Genomic DNA, 5,327 nt, shown 5'->3' with positions numbered 1-5,327 from the left:
TCTTGTATGGATATGCAGGAAGGGGTGCTCCTAGGTGTGTGTAGGGGGTGTGTTTGTCCGCGAGAATGAATTCCTCGTCAAGTCAGGGGGGGTGTGGACACACTTGCGCGAATTCGGGTAACGGCTACAAGGGATAAAAATAAAGGAAACTGTACCCGACTAGGGATGGACGTAAACTCGTAAGCTACCGAGGGTAGGGATAATCGTCCAGGTCTTATTAAAAAAAAAGCCGCCCCGCCACTGCAGGCAGGTTAGTTCCTCTGTCGTTGCCGGAGAGTTCTTGGCGAAGAGACCTTAGGATAAGTTGCTAAAACAAACGGAGGGGAGGATCGACCCGTTCAGTAGAATTCCGAAGAAAGACTGTTGGCAGCAGGTGGAGACATTTCTTTGGCCCCCTTCCAAATAAATGCGGGCAGGGTAGAGCTCCGCAGAGGGTTCGAGAATAGGGTAGGGTTTTTTACGGTCGGGTCCCCTACCACTAGTCCGGCTAGCCTTCTTTCGGGCAGGAAGCGGGCCTAAACGACAGGCGGGCATCTCCCGCTACGCAAGCAGCATTGTTCGCCACCACCCGAGAAGCAAAAGATTCGAGAGTAAAGGCGGAAAAGACAAGCATAGTGGTCTAATGACATGGGCCGACGACGGAAGCTCGGGACGGAGCCGTATGATGCGGAAGTCTCACGTACGGTTCCCTGAGAAGGGAGTGGCTACCCACTGGAGCTTCAACCAACTACCACCGGTCAATTCCGCTTTGGGGCCACCCCTGACTCTACCATCATTATAGGGGTATGGGGTTCGAGACAAAGAAAGATCAAGGCAGCATATCAGTTTTTCCTATATACTTTACTGGGATCCGTTTTTATGCTATTAGCTATTCTGTTGATTCTTCTCCAAACAGGAACCACCGATTTACAAATTTTATTAACCACTGAATTTAGTGAGCGGCGCCAAATCCTTCTATGGATTGCTTTTTTCGCCTCTTTTGCCGTCAAAGTGCCTATGGTACCAGTTCATATTTGGTTACCCGAAGCCCATGTAGAGGCACCTATGGCTGGATCCGTCATCTTGGCTGGAATTCTTTTAAAATTGGGAACCTACGGGTTTTTAAGATTTTCCATACCCATGTTTCCCGAGGCGACACTTTGTTTCACTCCTTTCATTTATACTCTAAGGGCGATTGCTATAATATATACTTCCTTGACCACTTTAAGACAGATCGATCTTAAGAAGATCATTGCCTACTCCTCAGTAGCCCATATGAATTTGGTGACTATTGGTATGTTTAGTCGGGCGGCGGCCGTTAGGTCACCTATTTTGAGTTATGGACACACAAGCAAGGCCAAAACATGTGTGCCGGGCATGCGACCCATCAACCTACTAGCAATAGGGGAGAAAACTTAGCATGTCGCAACAAAAGCGTCGATTCAAGGCGTCAGCAAAACACCGCCGTCTGTTCCTAAAACAAAACCCCTTAGCGCCCCGGGACGGGAGTGGGGGACGGCCCTACGCAGACAGCAGCAGCACCGGCTCTACGAAGTCCGAATCGAATCTTTCGGTTGGCTTTCCCGTGAATAAGAATTGTTGGGCGCGGCGAAGCGAGCGCTTCTAGCTGTTTCGCTTGCTTCTTTCTTATTGTGGCGGCTATTATGGCGTGGCTGAAATGAACGAAAAGCGAGATGATTCAAATCGATTGATAGATGGCCTGATCTGTTCTGATAGATCGAAAGGTTTTCTATCAATAATAAGGTTTGACCTCTTTCTATCTATTGATGATACAAGATATCTATCTATTCTGGATCCATCAGAAAGAAATCGATATGTATCTTATTTTTTCTACATCGTATGTAGAGCGCCCAAGCGTTTGGCCAGCTCAGTTCTATTATCCATCGGTCCAATGCACTGGCTCATCTCATGGAGGGAAAAAGCAAATGTAGTTAGTTGTCTTGTTGTTGTTCGCCGCCTTGACACATTCCCCGGCATCGTCCCACACAGAAAGAAAGAGCGTGGAGCCCCGGCCCGACCTGTAAGTCCGCTAACGTAAAGCGAGGAGTTGAGCCTGAACTGGCGAACCGAAGTCACTTTCGTAACCATACTTCCTACAGCTAACACGTGTCCAGTCCAGCGGGAACGCGAAGCGCAAACGAACGTGAGCTGCTATACCGAATCCCCCGCTGGCCATCGGGGACCTAGTGGTAAGGCCATGATCCGCAGGGGAAGGGATCACTCATTCTTCTATTGGGGACAGGTGCACGAACGACAACTCCAAACGTCAGACATCCGCCTCCTATACCTACCGTTTAGGTGGCACCAGCGAGATCCAGCTAAGGTAAGGAACTTCGTGTCGCGGCTGCTCCACTCCGCTGCGGTCTTTTGAACTGAACTTCGTTGCCTTCCCGCGCGCGAAACGAATGGGCGCTGTGTCGTGGGTAAGTTTTGGGGCGGGGGGGCAGAGAGAGACCAGAAGAATGATTCATTTGGATCGACGAGCCATTTCGCGAATCAATAGAATGTCTCTCTATCCATATCTATTCTATCTTTATATGACGGGCCATAAAAAAAAGAAGTATTTTTTTATGGCATGCGGGATGATCGCGCCTAGTAGCCACATATCAGCTGCGCTCAATATGCGGGATTTCCGTTGGATCAGATCTTTCGCTTTGACGAATTTGGACCTAGCGAAAAGGACTCTAAGCCTTCGCGCAAACAAGCAAAGTAGAAGCAAGACGAGGAAGCGGAGCTGTCGTAGAAGCAGTAGCTTCCCCCGACAATATACAATACAACAGTAGCGACCATGAATAAAAAAGCCCCTTGTTTAACGAGTTCGCTGCTTTTCCCAGGCCGGAGAAGGGCAACTACTTATTGATTGATCGCCTTTCTTTGATATGTGTTCAATTTAGTACAATACAAACTACAACTAGATCAAAGCGGAAGGGCCACTCACTATAGAAGCTATAACTAGAAAAGCCCTAGCCAATAGTTTAGTAGTCGGCCAAACCCCCATGCTCACGACATGTTCTTGATATTGATTGAGTTGGAGGGAGTCAGAGACTACCACGGAATCCTTCCATAGTCACCCCGGTGACCTTCGTCACCAAAGCGTCACGACAGTTTCCAAGACCCCTCATATAATCTCCAGTGGGGATCAGTCGGAGCACGTAGGAATGCCGACCACTACATAAGCCGCTGGCGGAGAAAGCTCGAAGAGCTTCCCTTCATTCGCTTCGCGGGAGTCGCACACAGCACATAGCTGGAAGTCAGAGGGCCCGTACTACCTGCCTAACCCTTCGCTCCGAGGGACCGTAGAACGGAAAGCGCCTTCTAAACAACTCGGCAGAAGGGAAGGGGCCTATGTATTTGCATGACCCCTGCGGATTTGACCCTACCTACACCCGGAGCCAATCCCCTAGCGGTCCTGCCACCACGCCGCAGAACAGGAGCTCGTGTGGAACCTTGGATTTCTGGCGTAACAGCGGTGGAAGGTATCAAAATATTATGGCCGCATAACCATAACATAGTATATACGCTAAGGTCGGCCAAAATATGGACACCCGAAGGGCCCGACGCGCACAATCCTATCCTATCCGAGCCCGTCATTGCATGCACTTCGGACAGCCGTCCGTAGCATCATAAGGAGCACCTCCCTTTCGAGGTACCCAAATGGAACGGTCTTTATTTGTGTTGTTGGTTGGTCTTTCTCAACGTGGTCTATAGCACGAAAAACCATTCTTTACAAGATAGGGCCGTTCACATGAAAGAAAATACAAAATCCATTCTTCATGGTCGGGCGCATTTCTCCAAATCCTCCAGGATCACAAGTGGAACGCTAAGCAAGGGTGGGGAGGCTGCGAGCTCCGCGTCGAACAGAAAGAAGCAAGCAGGGGGTGTTGCCGTAGCGCGCCGGAGAGCAAGCGTAGGCAACCAAACTAAATAAGGCTACAAAAGTAGCTAGCTAGCGTTTTTAAGCTGGCTGCCTTTTCTAGCGCGCGTACTCTTCTGTGGAGTCGCACGGAACGAGCCTTGTCTTCCCTCCAACGACTAGCTCCCTTTTCTTGTTCCGGTCACCCTTCTCTTGCCGTGGAAGGACTTTTGCCTGTGGTGTGGTCCAACCCGTGGGCGGAGTCGCCCTCATCCCCCCATCGCTCAGTGCTCCCTGCAGCTTCGCTGGGCTTTACCCGCGTGGGCGCGGGCTTCTATAAGAGAATGAAAAGCTCTCTTTTTACAATAAAACGCGAACCGCGCGGAGCCCACCCTTTTTCGTTTTTTGCCGCCACTGGGTGGCCGCAGGGGAAACACAGCCCGGCCGCCTCTCGGGAAAGGGGGGGTGGGCCTACCTATCCCGAGGGAGCAGCTGAGAGGTTCCATATGCCGAGCCGAAGGGCAGAACTTCAGTGCGTGATCGTAGTATGTCACATCGTCTCGTCCTCGCAGCATCGAAGAGTACCTATGCACTATGTTCCGGTTCACTGATAAGGAAGATAGAGTTGGGGTGGGGGTCTACGATGTGATACTATAGTATGCCCCGGGGAGAAAGATGCGCAACTCAAAACGGAAGCAGGAAGCGTGTTGTCAAAAATGTCGGAGGTTACCAGATCTCTGAGACTACCATCGATCCGACAGAGCGGAACGACCAGAAAAAGAAGTGGAGTTAGAAAGCCGTATGATAGGTGGTAACTATCTTGTACGGTTCGGGGGGTAAGCGGCGTACTCTGGGGGAATATTAGGCTCTATCGAACATACAGGGAATTGGAGGTAGCATTTTACTTATGTTAAGTCATGGACTGGTTTCTTCAGCCCTTTTTCTATGTGTTGGTGTTCTATATGACCGACATAAGACTCGACTTGTTAGATATTATGGAGGTTTAGTGAGCACCATGCCGAATTTCTCTACCATTTTCTTCTTTTTCACTTAAGCCAATATGAGTTTACCCGGCACTAGCAGCTTTATCGGGGAATTTCTAATCTTAGTAGGAGCTTTCCAAAGAAATAGCTTAGTAGCCACATTAGCTGTGCTTGGGATGATTTTAGGCACGGCGTATTCCCTGTGGCTATATAATCGTGTGGTTTCTGGAAATTTAAAACCCGATTTCCTCTATAAATTCTCCGATCTAAATGGCAGAGAAGTTTCCGTATTTCTACCTTTTCTTGTTGGAGGGGCGACCGTCCGTTGAACTACCAAAAAAGGGTAAACCAATGTGATCATGACATTGTAGGTGCTTGCGATGGGACGGATGCGACTTCCCTCATAAGTAATGGGTGGCATAGCCCGTAGCAGAAGTCCCCTTTTTTTATCCATTTCTTTATTACCCCAGAGGGGCCCACCCTGGTGGGAC

General features: G+C 49.6%; 1 pseudogene; it reads left to right on the top strand.

Moving 5' to 3' along the window:
- The first annotated feature begins 696 nt into the window (after window positions 1-696).
- Window positions 697-5,321, top strand: LOC123102032 (NADH-ubiquinone oxidoreductase chain 4-like; annotated as a pseudogene).
- Window positions 5,322-5,327: the final 6 nt, after the last annotated feature.

Source organism: Triticum aestivum, chromosome 5A, assembly GCF_018294505.1.
Source record: "Triticum aestivum cultivar Chinese Spring chromosome 5A, IWGSC CS RefSeq v2.1, whole genome shotgun sequence".
Classification (NCBI taxonomy): Eukaryota; Viridiplantae; Streptophyta; class Magnoliopsida; order Poales; family Poaceae; genus Triticum; species Triticum aestivum.
Note: the sequence above shows the minus strand (reverse complement) of the source record. Positions and strands in the feature narration are given on the sequence as shown.